Raw genomic sequence first — 25,241 nt, 5'->3', positions numbered from 1 at the left:
AATATGCTCAACCCAAGATAGGGAGCATTATATTAACCTGGAATAATATATATATATTATTCCAGGTTAATATTTTCCAGAGGTGAAACAACCAATGAAGTTCATACGAAAGTGCTCAATATCAAAGCAAGGCAAGATATACTTATTTTAATTTTACATAAGCATCTATATGTTGCTAAACATTCATTCAGGAGTATGTTTTTGTTAGCCAGTTACAAGTAACCGGAGATCTCTTCAGGCGATATTGCTCATAGGCTTTATTTTTGTGTAAGCAATATCACTTGAAGAGGTCTCCAGTTACTCGTAACTGGCTGACTGAAACATACTCATGAATGTATAACGACATAAATGCTTATGTAAGATAGATAGATAGAAAAAAAAAATCGAGATATTGTAGAATTAAAATTTACAAAATAAAGATGAAAGGTCGGAGAAAGGCTCTTCTCCTTAGAGGAAAAAAGTTACTAAAAGGTAAGCATATATAAGTATTTATTTTTGCTGGTTAGCTCAATTTTCGAAAAAAAATTCAAGAAAAAAATTGAAAGAACATTATAGATAAAATGAAAACGAATACTCAACAAAATCCAATATATATGGTTGTAAATATCCAGTGATATCCAAAAGTTCACAATAATTGGAGCAATTAGCGAGTCCAAAAAGAGTTCCATAAGATATCCTTTAGAATCTCTTTAAAACAATATCTAAGGTTAAGAAGGAATTGAAAATTCCATGTAGAAAAATCCTGTAGTGAAATGCGGAAGTAAAATCCAATCCATGGAAATAATAGTTCTTGTGCAGAGAGGCATATGAACTCTTTTTAAAAAAAATATATATAGGGTTCAAATAGAAGAGAGTTTAAAAGTAGAGAACTAGATTTGAAATAGGACAGTTGGCAAAATAACCTTACATGGCCAATGTAAATTGGAAAAGCGAAAGAATAAAACTTACAAGTAAACAGGGAGAGAAAGTTAATAGGGTCAAAGCAGAGGAGGGAATTAAACAGGGCAGAGAAGAAGGGTTTAGAGAGAGTGGAGGGCTAGGTAAAGGGGAGGTGAAAACCAGAAGCTTAAAGTAGGAAATTTCAGGTTACTTGGTATAAGATAAAGATAGTTTGAAATAAGGAAGAAAACGGTAAAAGATAAATAGATTCAGAAACATGTATAATTAAAAATATATATATATATAAATTAAAAGATACATCTGCCTTACTTTAATGCTAAGTTTATTTATTGTGTCTTTTACATTTAATAAAAACCCTTTCCAATATTTGCTGATGAGGAAACCTTGTTTGATAAAAAACTATATGTAATAATTATTGTCCGTAACTTGATGTCTACCACAATAAAAACATTGTTTTCCGAAACGATCGTACAAATAATTGATTTTGTTGTTGTTCCTTCTTATGAAACGGATTTTTAATTATAATTTGATTTTTAAATTATCAATCACATTACTAAATATATATATATATATATATATATATATATATATATTGGTAAAAAAAATTACATAAAGATAATATTGAGAAATAAGCTGTGTATGAAAGAACTGTTAAAATTAATAAAACAAAATTAGTGAAAAAGTAAAAATGTAAGACATTCAAACTTATGTGTATCTAGTTAGAGAATGAAATGGGGGCAAATGAAATATGCTGGTCTCAAGAGTGTTGTAGAGGAGCGGGCCTAGCAAATGTTAAAATGAGTGATGGATTTAAGTGGAAATAAATTTACGTGAGGATATAGAGGGATAGGTGGTAATCAACATGAAAACGTGGTTCAGGGAAGAGAATTCGAAAAGTAAGAGTTAAGCGTTAAGGTACTAAAAAGGTTGGGGGTAACGAAATAAAGAAGAACAAATAAGGGAAAACAATTTCGGGTTTGTATTACTGTACACATAGATTCGAAAAAGTTGTCAAAAAACAAATATATAACAAATAAATGTTATCAAAGGCAAGATAAGTTACTTTTCTACCTAACTGGATATATTTTTCGTGTTTTTATTCAGTGTAACATGTTTATTCAGCTCGAAAAGCATACAGTGTTTACCGATGTATTAGAAAATTCAAAATGGCGCCCGACCGTCTCTTTAACACGGTAAGTTTGGGAAAAGATGTTATAAATAATAAATTAGACAAAATACTATTAAAAAACAACCGAATATATGTCAACTTATGTCACGGTAACATATATTGAGCGAATTTCTAACAGTATTTTGTCTAGTTTATTATTTATAATACCTTTTCCCAAACTTACCCTCTCCGAGAGAGAATCGGCCGCCATTTTGAATTTTCCAATATATCGGTAAACACTGCATGTTTTTCGAGCTGAATAAACATGTTACACTGAATAAAAACACAAAAAATATATCCAGTTAGGTAGAAAAGTAACTTATTTTGCCTTTGATAACATTTATTTGTTCTATATTTGTTTTTTGACAACTTTTTCGAATCTATGTGTACAGTAATACAAACCCAAAATTTTTTTTAGAATAGAGAGGTAGAAAATAAAGCGGTATAGAATAAAAAGGCACAGAAGAGAAAGATAATATCAAGGCACTAAAAAGACAAAGAGGGGTTAAAAAACGCATTAAAAGGATATAAGGTGAATTGGAACTTAAATGATTGTTGCCTAATTAAAATGACAGTAAAGATCAAAAACGGAATGCGGAGTAATAAACACGAGGGGATAAAAGTATTTAAAGAATGGTAAATAAAAGAGAAAAGGGGATTATAGGTAAAAGGGAGATTACAGGGGGGGGGAAGTTACGTAATTTCGAATTACTATATTTGTATTTTTTTCCAATGTTTTCAGCTTAAAATAAATTCGTTTTTAGAATTAATGATGTTAATCCTTTGAGATAATGTAATAATGCTTACAACTTCAGATATACAGAGCTGGCAAGATTTAGTGCTAGGAATGTATGATTTAGATTTTTTTGAGTATTGACCATTTAATGGAGAAGTTTATGTTTTTAGTCCTAAGATTTTAAATTAATGTAGAAAGTGTTGTACCTGTATTTTTATCCATGTTATCTTCGTTAAATGAATGGACATGGTTTGAAATGCAGAGTTTAATTAGCGTGGAGGTTGAGCCAATGTACGCATGGGTTTTAGGGGGTGTTCATCGAATGTTAATTGTATGATTACTAATATTAAAATTAGGTAATGAAAGGTTGCTAGAATAAGTGTGGTTATGGATATTTCGGGCTTGGATAGTGGTTGAAGGAGAAGTTAGCAATATAGCCGGAGAATTCATGATGTGGTTAACAGTTACTATTATCGTTAGAAATTAGGGGAGAACTAATTTGGGAGGGGTTAAAAATGAGCTTTGAGAGTTTACTTGAGGAAGAGTTGGATTAAGGTTAAGGTTATTAGGAACAATAGGAAGAGTATTTGGATGTGTCTGCAATTATTATCTAATGGACAGTTCAGTTTGTTTTGGCAATTACAATTAGTAGTTGGTGTACAGGGGGTAGGGCTAGATTGAGCTATCCTAATTTTATTATAATTATTATGCTATTATTGTTTGGGCTATATTAGACATAGTGGAATATGATATTTTAGTTGAATTTTTATTTAAAATAGTGCTCTGTCTATATATATATATATATATATATATATATATATATAATATCTTTTAAAAAATTGGAACTCTTATCTTTATAATGTTGACAAATTTGTGTGACCTCTCATGTGTGTATTTCTCGTATTACTGTAACGTTAACAATTACATATTTAATTATTTATAGTTTTATTTACTATTAATCAAACATTTAAATTTTAAAAAAACAATAAAAGAAAACAATTTTTTTTTAATCTATTTTAAAGAACAATTTCATTAAAAAATTAAATCCACCACAATACATTTCAGTTTCTTCAGAAAAAGTCGGTCATTTTCAATGCCTCCGTTCAGTCTCAAGAAACAATGAAATATCCCTTGTAAGGGTAGTTATGCATGTAACTGTGAGGCATAGGTTGCACAATCCCCAATCACATCTCTTCTGATTTGGCATTGCTTGAGTTCAGTGGCAAGAAGTTCAGGAAAATTGGAAAGAGTTTAGTACTGACCAGGCTCAATGTTGCTAAACTCTTGTGTGTCAACGTGATTATGCCTTGCTCAGCTATTTGAAGCTTCTGTTAATAGTTGAAAAAATAAAGAGTTACTTTATTGGAATTTGGAAGAAATTTCAAAACCTTTACATAGTTGAAAAAAAAAAATTATTTAAACTGTGTAGAAAAATCCTAGGAAATCCACATGTATGTATTAGAAGATTTTAGTTTTTTAGTTGTTTTTTTTTACATCCAATCATTTTATGGATCAATACAACATTACCTTGAGAAAAATTAGTTTTAAAATAATTTGGTTTAATTAATACTTTCATGATTAAACCATACTGTAATATTTTCATTCCTGCTCCGTTATGGAAATCGCTCCAGACAAGGCACGAAGCCACTTGATGTAACGAGGTAACAAACATGAAAAATGATTATCACAAAGACAAGATATGTCTATTGACCCTGGTCTTGAAAAGACCAGAGTCAATACATGGAAGGAAAACAGTCAGTGGGAAGAGAGTTCTACAAGTTTGCAGTTTTTAGAAAGAAGCTACTGGAATAGGAAGCTGTATTAGAATGAGGCATCAAAGCAGCTAATTGATCAACAATTCAAACATGTTGGAGCAAAAGAAGTAAGGAATAGATTAAACAATTCTGAGAAACACATATGGTATTTATGGAAAAGACAGAGACTAGCAACATCATGCCTGTGAGAGAAAGATTGCAAAAAAGAAGAAAGGAATAATAGGGAAAGACGAAAAAAAGAAAATGATGAGAAAAAAAAAATTGAAATACAAACTCCCGGTCAACGCTGGGTAAACACAACTAATAGCTAACAATATAAAAATATAAAAATATAACAATATAAAAATATAAAAATATAACAATATAAAAATATAAAAATATAACAATATAAAAATATAAAAATATAACAATATAAAAATATAAAAATATAACAATATAAAAATATAACAATATAAAAATATAAAAATATAACAATATAAAAATATAAAAATATAACAATATAAAAATATAAAAATATAACAATATAAAAATATAAAAATATAACAATATAAAAATATAAAAATATAACAATATAAAAATATAAAAATATAACAATATAAAAATATAAAAATATAACAATATAAAAATATAAAAATATAACAATATAAAAATATAAAAATATAACAATATAAAAATATAAAAATATAACAATATAAAATAATGACATGTCAGTTCCACATATTCAGACAGAATTAACTGTTTGCAATTTCTTAGCATTCTTAATGAACCCAGCCTGCAGGTAACCAAAATACAGGTATGTATTTTTACCTGAAAATGGTTGAAGTGGCCATAATAAGAATTCAGGAGTGGCCCTGTCCTCATTCCAATTCGTGTTGTGACACACTTTTCCAATCTATGCAAGAAGCCTTTTGTATGGTGAAAGGTTTTGAGGAGAAAAGGGAGGAAGGAGGGGATTTACGATATTTTATGCACGCAAAATAAAATAAAAATCCTAGGTACACATGACTTCTTTCTTTTTCTGTCTCACCTGTTTTTGTTTTGTTTTTTTTTTGTTTTTTTTTCGATGAGACCTCAATCTGTGATCCACAAGCAGAACAGAGTAAGCTCTGCAGAGTGACAGGGAGTTGGGGTGTAACGTTTCTAATTTATTTTGGGAAGAGACATAACTATTTAACTATCTCATTAAGGATAAAACTGCCAAAACGTTGCGAAAACAACACTCAAGATGAGAACAATAGTTGGAATAATTCGATCAATTTTATCATTTTTTTCCCCCCTTGGTCATAAGTAAGGCTAGGACAACAGCATATTCTTTTCCTTGTTTTGATTCTCAGGTTGATTAATTGTGTTTAACTGTGTCGGATGTTTATTTTTTTTTTTAATCAATTTACACCCCAAACAAGGCACAGTACCACTTTGAAAAGGGAGAGGAGTAGCAAGATGTTTGTTTACATTACACTTGAACTTCTGCATGTCAGTACAGGTGGGAAAGCAGAATCCCGGAAGGGAGTTCCAAAGACTTGCAGTTCTGGGGAAGAAACTATTGGAGTAAATGGCTTTCTTACACCTAGGGATCTCTACTGTAAATGGGTGGGACTTAGTTGCTTGTCAGGAGTAGTCACGTCGAGGAGGTACAAGTGCTTGTAGTTCGTCAGAGCATTAACCATTAAAGTATTTGCAGAACAGACAGAGGGATGCAACATTTTGTCGATGGGACAGAGGCTGAAGCCTAGATGACAGTTCAGGACCTATCAGATTGGCGACTCTCTTTTGAACCCTGTCCAGGAGTGAGAGACAAGCAGCAGATACACCAGCCCAAATGTGACAACAGTACTCCATACATGGGCTGGATATATACTCGAGAGTCAAAACAATGAAAAGTATATGCTGTTGTCATAACCCTATTCATAAGGTTAGGGTTAACATGATTACCTGATTTTACTGGAGACAAATCCTTTAGCAACAGCCGACACCTTTTGATTGGTGGCCAGCTACCTCTAATTTCGTTTTGGTCTTTATTCGAATTCTCCAATGTACTGGTAACTATGGACAGATATTTATGACATTCATGTTAAATCTGACCTCAGTTGACCTTTACTTAGGTCACACCTACTCATAAACAAAATAATATATACAAGCAGAACCTGCAGAAATTACATGGTATTTGAAAATTTTTAAAACACAAAAATAAAATGGATGAAAAATAAAATAAAACAAATAACAAATTTAAAACAATCCTTTAGCAAATTTTTTTTTTAATTTTAAAGCTAAAAAGAAATTTTAAAAATTTAAATTTTTTCAATGAAAATTCAACACACAACACAATTTTGCACATTTACTTTTTTTTTTAATCTATATATCTATAAAAGTGAACGTGTCTGTCTGTCTGTGTGTCTGTGTGTCTGTCTGTCTGTGTACATTTCCCTACGCAATAACTCTGTCAATTTTTAGTCTATAGACTCGAAATTTGAAATACCGGGTACTGAGATTTGGGAAAATCGATGTGACGGGTGTCAGCCAGAAATTTGGCTGTTAAGGGGTCAAATTTCAACGATTTGACCTTTAAGAACTCTACCAAACTCCTCCGACAATTTTGGGTCTAGACACTTGAAATTTTAGATATAGGTTCCTTGAACATGGATCTAACTTAATAAAGTGATTTGAGCCCGAAACAATAAATTTTAAGGGGTCATAATAGGGGTCAAAGTTTTTAAAAATTAACCATTTTTTTTGTTTTTTTGCGCAGCATACACCTCCAAACACCCGAGCAACGCCGGGCACCCCTGCTAGTTATAATATAAAATAGCCATTTTGAAATCGTAAACAGACAGTAATGTTTTTTGGGGGGAGAAGCGTGAAAATTTTCAGAGAGAAAATGGTTTTAATGATTTTTAACAGATAAAGAGCGACTATAATGAGAGGTAATTCATTTCTCATTAATTAATGTTTTCGATGATGTTTTTTTTGTGACACTAAACGTTGGACAAGTAAATTAATATTTGGATTATACTTCTCAAATTCGTGTGAATTGATAATTTCTGGTTTCTCCAATATGGCCGACATAAAGTCAGTCATTCTGAACTTTCTTTTTTCACTCTTCAGAATTCATTGAAGTTTTTTTTATATATCTAACAATGCTAATTTATTGCAAGTTGATTGAAACTCGTGTGTTAGTGAATGATCAATGGTCTGACAGCCAGCAACCTCAGTCTTACGAGCTTGATGATTGATCCCGTTCAAATTCACTTTTCTAAGATCCTTGATGATGTGCATCCAAGTTTTCTCAAGTCATCCAACTTTCCTCCATTTTTCCATCTCAAAGTCTCTGCATCTTAGAACCAAAACACACTTATCTAAGTACCAGTTGTACATACCTGGTGTTGCCCAGTAAAAAACATTGCCGGGCGGAGGGTTTAGTCACATACTGTGCAAGATACACCAAATATCGTATGTGCCACTATATCTCTACTGCATGGCCGAGTGGTGATTTGGCCATAAGTGTAGAGATATAAAGACATGCAATCCCAGAATTCCCTTTCTAGATCGATCTTTTTTTTCGGATGGATGACATGGGGTAAGCACGCGTGTTTCTGTCTTTCCGTAAATTGGGGGGGGGGAGTACCCTCTTCCTCAACACTAGTTAGGGTAGATTAGTTAGTTTTGAAGAGTTTATTGCCTAGGTTTAATTGTAAAAATTAATTATAATTTGTATATTGTATTGTAATATATTTTTTGCAAAAATAAATAGTTAAGATTATACAACATATATTACAATTGTGTCGCGTGTCATTTATTTTGTGTCTGCTATAAATGCCTTCATTGAAGAACGAGGCGGCCATGAGGAAAAGGAAGATTCCAACCCGAATGCCACCAAAGGTTAAGATGTTTCCTGGGAGAAGAAGGAGCTATACAGCCACATGCAACATCTCAGGTATGCTTTTCTTCTTACAGACCCTAATGATGGCCCATCGTCACGTCATCATGGAACCGTGTCTAAGACAATTAGTGTAACAGGTGAAGTCAGTCACATGCCAGTGACCGGCTGATCGTGTTATAAAGAAATGCAATCCCAGAATTCCCTTTCTAGATCGATCTTTTTTTCGGATGGACGACATGAGGTAAGCACGCATGTTTCTGTCTTTCCATGAACGAGAGGCGGCACCCCCTTTCCATCAGCACTAGTAAGGACTATCTATGTAGCTCAGTCTAATAATTTTTTAAGTTTAAGTATTAATTGCTTTTGATCCTTTTTGTAAAACAGTGTAAAATATTTTAATACATTTATGTATAGAAATAAAATAGTTAAAATTTCTCATAAATATTATGATTGTGTCATGTTGCGTGTTTTATTGAGTCTGCCATGAATGCCTCCATCAAACAATGGAGTGATCCGGAGGACGAAGAAAGAAAATTCCAATCAGAATGCTACCAGGGTGAAGAGGTCATCTTGAGAAAATAAAGGAGCCACACCCACATCCAACATCTCAGGTATGATTTTTTTCTTGTTACACAGACCCTAATGACTGGCCATCTTCACGAGACCACTTCTAAGACAATTAGTGTAACAGGTGAAGCCAGTCACACCCCAGTGACCGGCTGATTGTGTTATACCTAAGTTGTTACAATTTTCTTGAATGTTTACCATATTTTGGATATTTGGATGCATAAAAAAAAGTCTTCATCTCTGAAATTCAAACAGAAATAAAATCTCATGGATCAAAGGAAAATAATTCATACATTGAATGAAATTTGTGTGTTAGTGAATGCCTTCTCCTTCATTTTATCGTCTTATTCCCCTTGGTCAACATTTGTGACATAAATGTAAATTTTTACAGTGTTGACCCCGTAGATATACAGGATTCACAAAATTTTATTTTTCACGGGTCTTAAGAGAACTATTTTTTTTTTTATTTATTTTAAAATCTTCGTTTTTTTCTTAACTTCACCCACTGTATTGTTCCATAAACTTTACCCAAAGCAACATTGTTTAACTTAACCATATATATATGGAGAGAGAATGATTAAGAGGAGAAAAAAAAGAAATAGAGAAAGAAAAAATAGAGAAAGAAAATAGAGAAAAAAAATGTAATATGGAGAAGAAAAAGAAAAAAAGATATAAAGGGTTACTATAAAGAAAACAAGGGCTAGAAGAGAAAAGAAAGAATGATGAAATATAGTTAAAGAGAGAAAGAGAGAAAGTAAGAATTAATAGGAGGGGAAGCTTAAAATGTACCTGTAAAAAAGTGTGTGTGTGTATATATATATATATATATATATATATATATATATATACACACACACACACTCACATTAACAGGGTGATCCAATATTGCCCGGAACTGAATGATGATCAACAAATGTTTCACACACTCATATTTTTTTATCGTCATCGAAATCAGTAGAGGTCACCCATTTTTTAATCAAATTGATTGATTGCCTGCTCTTGTTGGGGACCTATCTGGGTGGAAACTCCACATGCCTCCCTGCAGTGACTTACTCTACAATACATTGTAGTCTACATTACACTGTGGAGAACATACTGTTGATTTTCTAGGATTACTTTTTATATAATGGCTTGAATTAAAGTTTAAAAATGCAAAAGTCAATTATTATGCTTCAATTGTGCTCTAAACAGAAACATTCATTTCGAACATACCCCTCTCAAATCAAAGAACCTACTGTTTATTTTATATGGCAAGCCTTTCAGCTTGTGTGGTAATAAAACTTCTGAAACGCACTTGTGATGTTAGGCTGTGTAAGGTGTTAACTTTGGTCAAAATCGCCTGTTCCTTCTTTCATCGGATTATTTCGATTATCGATTATCTTAACTTATCAAAGACATTCTGATACAAATCTATCTAAGAACACTGCCGGGCACATCAAGTACCTTTGCGTGAAATTTCATAAGAATCAGTCCAGCCGTTTTTGAGTCCATAGGGAACGACACTCATGCACACAAGGTTTCTTATATATAATAGTAGAGATCCACACGAAACGCACAGGGATTAATATGGATTAATATGGATTAATATGGATTAGTCAATGCAACATTACATTTACTATAGAAGTTTGGCATAAAGCAGTCATTCAAAATCAGCAGGTAATAACTTTTGACCGTTTTATTTGGACTAAAATGTTTAGTCTATATTAGCGGAGAGGATGGGGGCCCCCGGCTTTGCCCAGTCATAAAATATGCTTAAATATGATATTTTAATTTGTCCAGATTTCAGATATATTCTTGTAGAGTCATGATTAAAGCTGATTGCCTTCAACACCCGCTGGCCACTAAGGCCAGAGAGTTAATTTTTTTTTTTTAATCAGTTTCACTTTTATATGAAAAAGCCAAAGAAACATGCGGAGAGCAAGAAATAGTGCGAAAATAGCATGTAAAAGTTGCTCAAAGAAGAGATAGATGCGATCTTCTTTCGTAAATCGAACATATTATAATCTAGGTAGTATATAAAAAATTGTAAGAATTAGTGACCCCCCCCCATTTTTTTACATTAAATAAAGTAGTTGTAAAAAAAATTTTTTTCATTTTTTACATTAAATAAAGTAAAAAATGTAAAAAAGTTTTTTACATTAAATAAAGTAGTTGTAAAAAAAAAATTTTTCCAACTACTTTATTTAATGTAATAAAGTTTTATAACATCAATAACAAAAAAAAAGTAAAATACGACGATATTGTAATTTTTCTTAAACAAAATATTCGAGTAATTGTAAGAAAAATAATCTTTTTTAAAAACTAATTTAGTAAAACAGTGTTACCTCCCTTAGAACAAGAAGTTAAGATTCCAAATTGCCTATTTTTGTGAACCCGTGTGTGCACCCCCTTCAACAGCCAACAATATGAGAGACAACAAAACGGCCAGAAGAGAAGATGAAGAAGATGTCCACGGCACACAATGTTGGGGTCGGTGATATGGTTGAGCGGGAGGGCGAGGCACGTGGTTTTATCACAACCAACAATCTCTAAAAGTGTAAAAAAAAAAAAAAAAAAAATGCTGGAAGTTTAAAATAACTTGAATCTATTTCAAAACACGCTACACGTTGTAAAAGGTCAAAGGGGAGAGAATCGGCAAGGTGTTATTACGTGTATGCATATATTTAACGAATCATACAGGACTACGTTGAATTTGATATATTGGCTTCTCTGCTGCAGACAATAGTTCAGGAAAATAATTCATGCAGCAATTTTTTCAACAGCCGACAATATGAGAGACAGCAACACGGCCAGAAGAGAAGATGAAGAAATCCACGGCACACAATGTGATTGAGCGGAAGGGCGAGGCACGTGTTTTTATCACAACCAACAATCTCTAAAAGTGTAAAAAAAAAAAAAAAAAGAAAATGCTGGAAGCTTAAAATAACTTGAATCTATTGTCAACATTGTCAAAGGGGAGAGAATCGGCAAGGTGTTATTACGTGTATGCATATATTAAGCGAATCATACAGGACGACGTTGAATTTGATATATTGGCTTCTCTGATGCAGACAATAGTTCAGGAAAATAATATATGCAGCAATTTTACTAGCACGAAATATCAAAGAAATTCTCTCACGTTCACAGGTCATCTGGGAATACAGACAATAAAAAAGAGAAACAAAATAATGAAATCCGTTAATAAACAATATTGTTCATAGTTTCTTTGTTGTTTGTGCTTTCACAATCTGCATGTTTAGGCCCGAGCACATTTTTTTCATACCAATTGATTTGGTCGTTTTGTTTTACAGCATATCAACCCTTTTTGGGGTTATTTAATGCAGAATCCAGTTCTTTTGGTAGGACCCGTGGCACAGTGGTTAAAATACTTGGTAAAATCGGTTGTAAAGTGGTATTCTCCTGAAGGCTGTGTGTATGGCATGGAAAGAAATTGGAATCCTAGGAAGATCTCCACAATTTCAGTAATTATAGAAACAACCGTTATGTTGAAGGGGCGTGGTTTATGAAAATACATAAATCGCACTGATATATACCCAGCTGATGAAAATGTTAATTCATGGCCCCTCCCACCCTGCCAAACTTTCACATAAAAAAAAAAAAATCTCCTTACAAGGACCATCAAAAATTTCCTCCGCTTGTTATCTTTACTTAAATCTAAACACAAATTCCATGAACAAAGTTTCTTTTCCAGAACTGCTCATTTCTGGAATTTTCTTTTCCAGAACTGCTCATTTCTGGAATTTTCTTTTCCAGAACTGCTCATTTCTGGAATTTTCTTTTCCAGAACTGCTCATTTCTGGAATTTTCTTTTCCAGAACTGCTCATTTCTGGAATTCTGCTTTGCTGGCCTGCTTTCCAATATGATCATCTTCAAGTCGAATGTAAACAAGTTCTTGTTGATTCACGAATCAACCTTAAAATAATCAAATTCTATCAAATGTCTACCACTAATAAAGACTATGCTATGGTCTCTGTGACCACTGCACACTCATTAAGCCTTATCCTCGAGTAAGCTTGGATGCCTCAATAAGTGGTACCTCCCTTGTAAAAAAAAATTTCTAAATGATAAAAAAAAGATGCGATATATCCTGCTGATGAAAATGTTAATTTATGGCCCCTCCCATCTTGCCAAACTTTCACAAAGGAAAGGAAAAAAAAATCTCCTTACAAGGACCATCAAAAATTTCCACCATTCGCTATCTTGGCCTAAATCTAAACACAAATTCCATGAACAAAGCTTTTTTCCTAGAACTGCTCACTTCTGGAATTCTTTTCTGCTGGCCCGATTCCCACAATATGATTTTCTTCAAGTCGAATGTAAACAAATTCTTGTTGATTCACGAATCTCCCTTAAAATAATCAAATTCTATCCGATTTCTACCAATAACAAACACTACGCTATTGTCTCTGTGATCACCGCACACTCATCAAGCCTTATCCTCGAGTAGGCTTGGATGCCTTGATAAGTCGTACTTCCCTTGTTAAAAAAAGAAAAGAAAAAAAAATTTTTTAAATAATTAAAAAAAGATGCGAGTTGCTTATTCTCTTAGTGAGAAGAGACGATACATCCTTGTTCGGCATCTCAAATCTACTAAAGATGCATGGGATGCTCTTCGTCAACATTAGTGGAAGGCTTCATTATACCCAATCAATTATGGACTAGAAATATCATAGTGTTTGCCACTAATCACGAATGCTTGGACATATAGATTGCATAAAACCATTATTGTGTGATCAGTTAAACGAGATGGAAGACACGATTCCCAATAAATAACGTGCAAATATATTATTTAGATCCATCAGACTACTGCTCTCATCTCATGTTATTCATCGAACGTTTCGGCCAATGTAACCTCCAACCTTCTTCAGGAGTAGCACACTGATGAAAGGAGAGCATTTTATCTATATCTTGATTATATGTTCCGTTCGAAATTCTGTGCAGATTTTCCAAGTTCGACAGACAGAAGGATTCTCCCTCTCCCCGGAGTCCGACAGGCAGAAAGGTCCCCCTCCCCGGAGTCAGACAGGCAGAAAGGTCCCCCTCCCCGGAGTCAGACAGGCAGAAAGGTCCCCCTCCCCGGAGTCAGACAGGCAGAAAGGTCCCCCTCCCCGGAGTCAGACAGGCAGAAAGATTCCACACCTCACCCACCGAGTTTAACAGACAGAAATTCCCCTACCCGAGTTCAACAGGCAGAAAGGTTCCCAAATTTAACAAAATACACCTGAAGTACGTTGGAGATTACACCGTCCAAAACATTGTGAGAATAACACTCAATATGAGAACAGTAGTCCAGATAATACAGATTATCAATCCTCATCTAAAAATTTCAGAAACATAACTTGTATATGACTTCCTTGACAAATATATATACATGTCTCAGTTTCTGTATGAATTAAAAGATAATATTATGCATATTTTGCAACCGGGCAACGTTGATGACCTCATTGAATGTGCACGGTAACGACAACCTGCAGTTTTATCGGTTAAAGTATTCGCTCTTGCAATTTTCTGATTGTGAAGTTTTCAATGATTCAACAAGGAAAGATAGTGAAGTGAACTTTGCAATTGTGGAAAACAAGTAAATGGATCACGCTATAAGTTTCCAAATTGTTTTTGTACAAGCATTTAAAATTGTCGTAGACTCTTGAAAATTCAGTATGTTATTGCTATACATCTTATGAGATGACTGACCAAATTTTATGATTTCAGGTTCAAATGAACAGCAACAGCAGCAATTGGAATACACCCTACTAAAGCCTGACTGTCACAGCTGGTGAATTTCCAAAGTGTAATCTGAACGTGAGGACACTTTAAAAGAACGATATGCAATAAAATTCTTTTTTAAACTTATGGAATACTTCAGACTGCTTTTGGACCATCTTGCATGAATCAAGCATCACTTTTTGAGTGGCATTAGAGATTCAAGGAAGGCAGAGAGTCTGTGAGTGATGACGAAAAATGCACAGGCACCAAGTATTTAATCTATATCGATATATCTATAAAAGTGTGTGTGTGTGCGTGTGTGTGTGCGCATACATTTCCCTATGCAATAACTCTGTCAATTTTAAGTCTACAGACTCGAAATTTCATATACAGGGTACTGAGATTTGGGAAAATCTATGTGATCGGTTTTCGGTCAGAAATTTGGCTGTTAAGGGGGTCAAAGTTCAACGATTTGACCTTTCAGAACTCTATCAAACTCCTCCTACAATTTTGGGTCTAAACACTTGAAATTTTAGATATAGGTTCCATGGACATCGATCTAACTTAATAACTTGATTTGAGCCCAAAACAATAATGTTAAGGGGGTCATAATAGGGGTCAAAGTTTTAAAAATTTGACCTCTGTGGTCTCTACCAAATTACTCGGACAATTTCTGGTCTAAACATTTGAAATTTTACATAAAGGGTATTCAGAGATAGGGCAAGCTTTTTAATCAGTTTGGGTCGAAAATTTGAGCTATCTATATATATAAAAGGCAAATGTGGCGTGCGCATTTTATTATGTCCAAAAAAGGCTTTTTTTGCCGATGGTCCCAGGGTCATTACTATCACTTAGAAGTGTTTATATACCCCCTAGATAATAATATCTAGGATTTGGGAATGCACGTCGCGTCTAGATTTATTTACATCGTCTTTTATAAGATTTGCGCTATTTTGCTGTGTCGCCTGTTTGTTCGGCTTTTTAGTATAAATAAAGTGAAACTAAATTCAACAGCACACCGGAACGTCCAGAAAGTAATCAGCTTTTGATCAATGCAGTAGAAACCTTATATCAGACAATTGCTTTCATATGGACACCTCTATATTTTATGGGGAGCTGGATTTCAACCCAACATCTTGGGGAAACTAAACCAAAACAAACTTCACTGCGGAATTGATATTTTGACCTAATTCACTTTTTAGTTAATTCATCACGGTTTTTTTTTTTTTTGGTTTTTTTTTTCACCTCAATGATTCGAGTTTGATTCCCCCCCCCCCTCAAACTTTTTTTTAGTTTTTCAAACACTCGGGCACCACCGGACCGTTTGTATTGCATCACGTTTGTGTTTTTTAACATTGTTTGTTTTTATAATATTTAAACATGGTTATTACTTCACTTTGTAATCACCCCCCCTAACCCCCCCCCTACACACACACACACACACACACACGCCTCTAAAAACCCGGGCAACGCCGAGTACCCTCGCTAGTCAATATATAAATGTATGTATGTTTGCATGTTTGCCTAAAACTTTCGACAAAGCCGACAGATTTTGACAAGATCAGTACCGTTTTGAAGCTTGATCATTCAGACGACAAATACCGAAAAAAATTGGCTAAAAACATTCATTTCTTCACCCTCAACTGGGCACTTTTCTACCGGGAAGGGGGGGGGTCGCTTTTTTTTGCCGATATTTTCGAAAGTCATCCCCTCTATTCGATTGTCTAGCCTTAATTTAAACCTACGTCACTCCCGGCTTGACGGTGATCGTAATAGCAAAGACGTCACGTTTTTTTCCCGTACTTTTTTTCTTTCACGGTACAGGTTCGAGCCTGCCTTCCTTCTACCACATTTTTTTTTTTTTGCTCAACATACACCTCCAAACACCCGGGCAATGCCGGGTCGAAATGCTAGTATATCTATAAAAGTGAAAGTGTCTGTCTGTGTACATTTCCCTACACAATAAATTTCAATTTTTAGTCTACAGACTCGAAATTTGATATACAGGGTATGGAGATTTGGGAAAATCTTTGTAATCCGTTTTCGGCCAGAAATTTGACTGTTAAGGGGTCAAAGTTCAACGATTTGACCTTTGAGAACTCTACCAAACTCCTCCGCCAATTTTTGGTCTAAACACTTGAAATTTTAGATATAGGTTACTTGAACATGGATCTAACTTAATAACTTGATTTGAGCCCAAAACAATAAATGTTAAAGGGTCATAATAGGGGTCAAAGTTAAAAATTCCACGTATGCGGTCTCTATCAAATTACTCAGACAATTTCTGGTCTAAACATTTGAAATTTTACATAAAGGGTTTTTAGAAATAGGGCAAGCTTTTTAATAGGTTTGGGTCGAAAATTTGAGCTACCAATATATAAATGTATGTATGTTTGCATGTCTGCCTAAAACTTTCGACAGAGGCGACGGATTTTCACAAGATCAGTATCGTTTTGAAGCTCAACCTTTCAGAGGACATATCGAAAAATTGGTTAAAAATCATTAATTTCTTCACCCTCAACTGGGCACTTTTCTACAGGGAGGGGTCGCTTTTTTCACCAATATTTTCGAAAGTCATCCCCCTCTTTTCGATTGTCTAGCCTCAATTTAAACCGATGTCACTTCCAGTTTGGCGGTGGTCATAACAGCAAAGACATCACGTTTTTTTCCCTGTTCTTTTTCTCCTTCGCGGTACGGGTTCAAGCCTACCTTCCTACTACCACTATTTTTTTTTTTGTTCAACATACACCTCCAAACACCCGGGCAATGCCGGGCATCCATGGTAGTTAGTTGAAAAACGCATTCTTCAGCTATTAATTAATCTATTGTGTGTGCAGGGGTCCATGATTCTATCATGTTCGTACTTGTGCACTTTTGTTACCATGCTGAAATAGTTATTTTGAAAGCTATTCTTAGCATGAGAAGGGGAGGGTGTTTTGTAACTTATTCTGTGCTTCTACCTAACATAAATAATAAAAAAAAAAAAAGATATCATGAAACTTGAATTTAACGTGAAAAAACTATTTAAAAACAGCACGGTAACAAAAATTCATGAGATCCCTCACTTTTAGCATTATTGCTGAATGAAACCAGTTGAGTCTTAAAAAAAAACAAGTGAAGCATGCATGGTCCCTCGTGAGTGCACAGTGAACGAGGCATAAAAAAATGACTAAGTTCAGCATTTCCCCCCCCCCCATTTAGCCTCAAATCTCCCCAGGAGATGTCAAATCCAGGTGAAAATGAACAAACGGTGCAGTTTTAGACCTTAACATATGTAAATTTGATTTCTGCACCATGCATAAAAGGAAATAACTAAGTCCATCATTTGCCTCATCCGCCCATTTAGTCCCAAAAGCCCCCAAGACCTTAATATATTTTACAATTTGACTTGAGCACCATGCAAAACTGCTAAATCGACATACACAGAAAATTTTGGACAAATATGATAAAATAGTCCCAAGAATGGAGTGTTTTTATTAACCCTAAAAGAGCCCCTGGAGCACACCCAAGAGTTATCGTGCAGTATAGACAAACAAAATTATATAGAAATCAGTTAGTTACAACTTTTCAGAAAATTTTATAAAAATCCAACGCATCAAATTTTTTTCAATTAGCACAAAAATGTAAATTTTAGCCATTTTAACCTGAAAGGCACCCCTAGGGGGGGGAGGGGGGGGCAACTGCAGTTTTCCCCAGAAAATCCGTTCTGTTACTTTTTTACTAATATCATTAATCAAGTAAAAGTTTCGAAAGTGCTTGGTCGACTGCTTTTATAATCGTGTTGGTTTGTTGTCTACTCACATGGGTTGGATGTGACAACATTTACATAGAATTTACTAGTGGGTTATAAAAACACCCGTCGTCGATATGTGTTGTTGGTCTTTTTGTTTAGTCCAGTTATACGTTTCGTAGTTACTTTTACAAGGGCTATCTGTCGTCGTAAGCAATGAGGCAATTCATTGCAACTCCAGTTAACTGAGAAAAGCAGCGAAAGATTCATCACGCAAGGTAAGAATTTCATTGTTTTTTTTCTTCTACGTTGAGTTCAGGTTTAACACGTTGAGTTGCAGGTAAAATCCGTCACTTGTGCCAATGATACCCAAGAAGAGAATAACTGAAACAATACAAATCTTGGAGTAGTTTTGGAACTATTGCTTCATGGATAAATTCTCCTGGTTTGCAGCATGCAGTGTGGCCAAACTAACAAAGTCTCCTGTTTAAAAGAGCTTAGTTAAGGGAGATGATCCCACATCGCCTCCTAATTTGCATATCGGAGTAAAAAAAAAAAAAAAAAAAAAAAAAATGGTGCTATAGAATTTCACTGGGGCAGTATAAATCAAACATTACCAACCTTTTGAGATCCGCAGCTCTCATCGGATCAATCCGGATGATAAATCCGGACTTTCGTGCCTATTGTGATCTCGGGTCAAAACCACAGACAGGATTATAGGTGATTCAATGTGCACCAGGCATTGTTGATTTGGATGTCAATGTTATCATGCACCTGACCTGTGGCAGCAAACATCGAGCCCAGGTATTTGAAAAAACATCAACCTCCTCTAGGGTTTCTCCTGTTGAGAAAAATCACGCTTTTCTCGACAGGTAAAAATTCTTACAGAGAGGGTTTTTATTTTCATAGCAATCCGAGATGTGAAATTCTGTATTTTATCTCTGGCTGATTGGATGTCGACAAAGTTTGCTCCAAGAATGGTTATATCATATATGTAATCAAGGTCAGTCAGAACGAAGTTGCAGCCAATGGAAATATCATGAAATTTGGCAAGTGTCTTGCAAGTGATTCTATCAATGGCATAGTCAAACAGTGTGGGAAAAAAGGACGCAACCCTGTCTAACTCTAGAAAAGCAGGGAATTTTTGTGCGTGTGGAGCAGTCATATGCTTTGATGATGTTAAGCAGTTTGGATAAAAATCCATCTGCAAGCATTATTTCCCATAATGCACCTCGATTCAGAGTCAAATGCTGCAGCAAAATTCACAAAGCAAATGACTAAGCATTGTTGGTGGCAACAGCGTTATCCAAGAGTTCTCTGTAATGAAAAAATTTGATCCGGGTAACTCCTTTCAAACCGAAAGCCGCACTGGTTTAGATGGGTCCTACTGGTTGTTTGGTTGCTTTTTTTTACGGCATATCAACCCTTTTCGGGTTATTTAATCCAGTTATTTTGAAAATAGTATTCATGTTGCAGTCAGTTATTTTGTAAAAGGTTTTTATTCCTAAAGTTCTTTCTATCTTCAATCGCTAGTTTGCTGTGTTTGGTTATTTTATCGTTTTTGTTCCCTGTCCTGCAGAACATGAATGAGTTTTGCAATGGGAGAGGGAAAAAGGGTTACAGTATTAATGCTTGGTACGTTTTAAGTTAGGAAACCTGTCAGGAAGTGGGAGGAGCTAGAAAGATAAAGAGGAAATGGGGAAAAAGGTGGGTTTTTGTTTTTGTTTTGGGTTTTGCAGAACACAATTACTTTGCAAAAGGAGGAGGAGTTCTATGATCACGTTCGAGTTGGAATCTTCAACAGTACAGATGTAATAAGATTGATGGTCGTAATTGCTGCAGAGGCGTTGCTCAATCACCTTTCTTGAAAAAAAGAAAGGAGAACCGCATCACTCCAGTCTTATGGAAGAGATTCAGCACTCTATACGCATGCAATGACATGATGCAACCAAGTGGTGATGGCGTCTCGACACTGCTTGAAGATTTATGCAAAAAGGCCTTCCACCTTCTCCAGGCGCTTTGCGATTCTTCAATTTGGCGATCGTGTTGCTTATTTTATCGACACTGAGAGTATTTGTGCGATACTCATACTTAAACAAAGAGACATCGGGGTGGACATGAAACAGCACTTGAAAATTTCCTAATTGCTAAAAATCAGGTACTAGTACCTGATTTTTAGCAATTACTAGTACACTTATTGATCCGTGCTGAAATAACATGTAGAAAGCCATTCTTACTTAACATGGGAGGGAGGGTGTTTTGTACCTATTCTGTACTTTAACCTTACAATAAAAACAGATATAGAACTTTGGTAAATCTTACTTTATGCTACAACAGAACACTGCGATGTGATAAGTCACTTCACTATAAGAAAACACTACTGAAAACGGTGAAATGGCGCAAAATAGTCCCAGGTTCCAGGGGTTCATACTATGTAAACGGTAAATTTGCAATGGGTTCAATTATCAGATTCGTTGTCAGCGACCTCAAACACCCCTAAAAAAACAAATTAGAGTGGTTGGTGTTCTGTTGTAGTATAAGGTAACAGTTGCCAAAACTTTAATTAAACTTGAAAATACGATTTAAAAAATTGCACGGCTCAATAAGTGCACTAGCACCAAAAATCGTAACATTTTGAATTTTCTTTTAAAAAAAATTCTACTGGATCAATTTTTATGAATTTTGGAATATAACATCTGGCTTTGTGCTGTACACACAGATTCGAAAAAGTTGTCCAAAAACAAATATATAACAAATAAATGTTATCAAAGGTAAGATAAGTTACTTTTCTACCTAACTGGATATGTTTTAAGTGTTTTTATTTAATGTAACATGTTTATTTAGCTCGAAAAACAGTGTGTACTGATGTATTGGAAAGTTAAAAATGGCGCCCGACTCTCTCTCTTTGATACGGTAAGTTTGGGAAAAGGAGTTAAAAATAAAAAAAACTAGACAAAAGACTGTTAGAAACTCGCTCAATATATGTTATCGTGACATAGGCTGACATATATTCGGTGGGTTTTTTTTAACAGTATTTTGTCCAGATTTTTATTTTTAACTCCTTTTCCCAAACTTACCGTGTCAAAGAAAGAGTCGGGCGCCATTTTTAATTTTCCAATACATAGCTGAATAAACAAGTTACATTAAATAAAAACACTAAAAACATATCCAGTTAGGTAGAAAAGTAACTTATCTTGCCTTTGATAACATTTATTTATATATTTGTTTTTTTTTGTTTTTTTTTGACAACTTTTTCGAATCTATGTGTACAGACAGAACCCCTAATATATTCATGCCATGACAAGTAGGTACACCAACACCATAAAGGTTTTTTCTTTATTTTTGTTTTCCTAAATAAGTGCAATTCTAAATAAACACCGTATTTTGCTTATGGCAATACGAAGGTAAAAATCTATTATTAGTTACAGAATTTTCTTTTAAAATGCATTTTTTTTTTTAACCATCAATCGTCATTCTGGCCTTCCTTAAGATTGGCACTTCTTCGTTTACAAAGCCATTCGGCGGAAGTGACGTCATACAAATTTTAAGGTACGGATGACCAACACTTTGAAAACAAAGAAGTGTCAATCTTAACGAAATCCTCATTTTTAATATACGCGCGTGAATGTTTAGAAAAAAAAATGGAGGAAACGTTTCGTCCGATTACAGATTTTTTATCTAAAATATATTAGTTTTGGTATTTATGCAGAATACGGACGGACGATGCTGAAAAATGTTATTATTTAGAAACCCATTTTAACATAAGGAAGAGGTTTTGTTAACTATTCTGTACTTTTACTTAATTTATTAAATAAAAGATACCGTAAAAAGTTGAATTCAGCTTGAAAATCCGATCTGAAAAAAATAACATGGTATGTATTCGGCATTGGTACCTTAGTATTACCACGGCCACCGGTAGCCGTGGTAATAGTAGCTATTTGGGAGGGGGGGATTCGTTCTGTTCTATGTTATATGGCCAAGAACTGGGTGACGATTTTACGCTAAATTTATACAGTGAAGAGGAAGAGCATCTCCCCCACCGCCACTTTTAAAAATAGTTAATATTTTAACTTACCTGTTAATTGTAAAAGGTAGACAAATCCCAAGTTTTGTGTGTGTGTGTGTGTGTGTGTGTGTGTGTGTGAATTATTTGTTCAATATTGTTGACGATTGTTGACACACTGACATGACAGGTGTGGATAAGTGGAGTGTTTTTAAGATCTGGTTTGTCTTGGGAGATTCCATTATTCCGGGTGGATGCGTTCAAAAAATTATTTGTGTGTGTGTGCGTGTGTGTGTGTGTGTGTGTGTGTGTATGTCGCTCGTTTGTTTAGGTTAAAGTATTTTTTTTTTTTGTAAATTAAATAAATTCAAAATAAAATATCAGTCAAATTTGTTTTTAATGAAATCAAATAGTTTTGTTGCTTTCAGGTAGCCACAGTGTTGCGGTGTTATGCTTGTTATCAAAATTTTAAGAGATGTTGATTTTATTGCTCATAGGTTATTATTGTGAAATACTTGTTTATATTTTTTTTTTTTTTTACTTTGAATACATGTGTGTGTGTGTGTGTGTGTGTGTGTGTGTGTGTGTGTGTGTGTAATCCTATAGGAAGAATAATACGGAGAGACCGAATAATATTATATTTAAATTTTTTCAGTATTTTTTATAGATAGTTTTCACCTTCTGTGGTTTGATATAGTTTCCGGTGACAAACAAAATAAAAATAAAAATTCAATTTTTCAGGTATTTTTGTCATAAATTTTCCTTGAAGTCAATGTTGTTCATTTTCACCTCCGTTTTAATTATCGTGTTCTTCCGAGAAGGTAAATGTTACAAGTTGTAAAATTGAATAAGCCAGGAAGCAGGAAAAAAAATATGCGAATCGATGGTAGTGACGGAAGGGGGAAAAATTAATACCAGTCGGGATTGAAGATGGAATAAAAATAAATAAACTGGAAAATCACTCGAAACTCCAGCTAAAAAAACAGAAAACGCGAAACAATGACAACTTCAACAAGTTGTACACATTTAAAACAATTTAAATTAAACACGTGAGAGTTACAAAACAAGGGCAGATAATTCAGCTTGATATTTTGTGGGTTTTTCGTTATAGTATTTACAATGCCTCCCCACGGGACAAAGTTAGACACCAGGGTGTTTTTTTAACGTGGAGAAAAGGTACAAAAATGAAAAAAATGTCTCAGTCGTGAAGGGCTGCTCCTCCACCGAAAGAGAACAAGAATTGGAGGTGCAGCATCTGAAGGACAGATACTACACTTTGATCTTGTATTTATTTGCTCCCCCACCTAGCCAATTAGGCACAAGGCCGATTTTTCATGTGAGGAGTGAAGGGAAAATAGGGGCCAACTTCCCGGGGAGTAGGGGAGCTGGATAGTGACAATTGGTATGAAGGGTTGCCCCTACATTGACCAAGGTCTTATATGTGGGGTTGCCCCCACATATGGTCTTTGTTTGCAGTATCTGCCGGAACAGATACAACACTTTGATTTTGGCCAACAGGCCAAGTAAAACTCGAAATATTGAATTTCAAGTGAAACCAATGGTATCTACTGAATTGCCATGTTGTTGCACTAATGAAATATCCAAAAATGATGAAAAACGATAGGGGAGAAAATTAATTATTCATGAAAATAGTTTTCGAAGATAATTAGCGAAAATTAAGTTTTGCTAAATTGGCCAAGATTTTCAGTTTTCAGAAAAAATAGTTACCCCCCCCCTTCTGTTATGATTCAAACTCCTTTTTTTTTTCTTTTTTTTTTTTTTCGGAAAACTCAGTTTTCAGTAATTGTCTCCGAAAACTATTTTCATTAATAATTAATTTTATACCTTATCATTTTCGTAATTCTTGGATATGTTCATTACTGCAACATGATAATTCAATAGATGCCATTGGTTTCATTTGAATTTCAATATTTTGCCTTTCACTACAATAATGAAAAAAAACTATTTTCTGAAATCTGATGAAGGTTTATTTTAAAATCATGGTACTTGTGCATCTATGTTACCGTGCTGAAATAATGACGTTATCATTTAGAAAGCCATTCTTAACATGGGGAGAAGAGTGTGTTTTGTAACTATTCTGTACTTTCACTTAACAATTTAATAAATGGGTGGGCTCTCCCTACCGTGCTAGAAAGTTACTTATGCCTGAAAGTATCCTGTATCTCTACAAGGCCACAATTCGCCCATGTATGGAGTATTGTTGTCACATCAGATCTGACCGAATGGTTAATTGTAGGCATAGACCAATTCATACCATCTAAAAAATTCCAACAAAAACCTAACAGCCAGCCATGGTTCTCCCCAGAATGTGCTGCTGTTATCGCGCACAGAAATCACTTTTTCCATAACTACCAACGTAATAGATGCACTGAGACTAAAGCTGCTTTCAGGACTGCCAGCAACCACTGTAAAAGAGTAATAAAAAATGCAAGAGAGCTATATGCCCAGTCTGTTAAATCCAAGGTAGCTGATCAGCGGCTTGGTTCCCACCAGTTTTGGCAAATAACAAATAGGATCCTGAACAGAAGTGTGCGTTCTATCCCAACCATTATCAATGGACCAGACGTTATCCCGTCAGCGTCAGACAAGGCCAAACTATTTGCAAAGAACTTTGCAGCTAATTCTACCCTATGCGACGAAGGCCATCAACTCCCCATATTTCCTCCTATAACATAGAACAAGCTAGGTAACATACAAATATCCGTGCATGAGGTCGCCAAGCTAATAAAAAACCTAGATTCCAGTAAAGCAACTGGCCCT

The 25,241-nt window shown here is 34.6% G+C and overlaps 1 protein-coding gene across 1 annotated transcript in view; it reads right to left on the bottom strand.

The window, feature by feature from the left end:
• Nucleotides 1-23,517, bottom strand: part of LOC145297763 (ventricular zone-expressed PH domain-containing protein homolog 1-like) — a 97,375-nt gene extending 73,858 nt beyond the window's left edge. The window contains 1 exon segment of the mRNA XM_080144006.1: nt 22,533-23,517. The gene's annotated coding sequence lies outside the window, so the exon portion shown is untranslated.
• Between the last annotated feature and the right edge of the window lie 1,724 nt (nt 23,518-25,241).

This window comes from Euprymna scolopes, chromosome 18, assembly GCF_053919585.1.
Source record: "Euprymna scolopes isolate OS-2025 chromosome 18, ASM5391958v1, whole genome shotgun sequence".
NCBI classification, from domain to species: domain Eukaryota; kingdom Metazoa; phylum Mollusca; class Cephalopoda; order Sepiida; family Sepiolidae; genus Euprymna; species Euprymna scolopes.
Note: the sequence above shows the minus strand (reverse complement) of the source record. Positions and strands in the feature narration are given on the sequence as shown.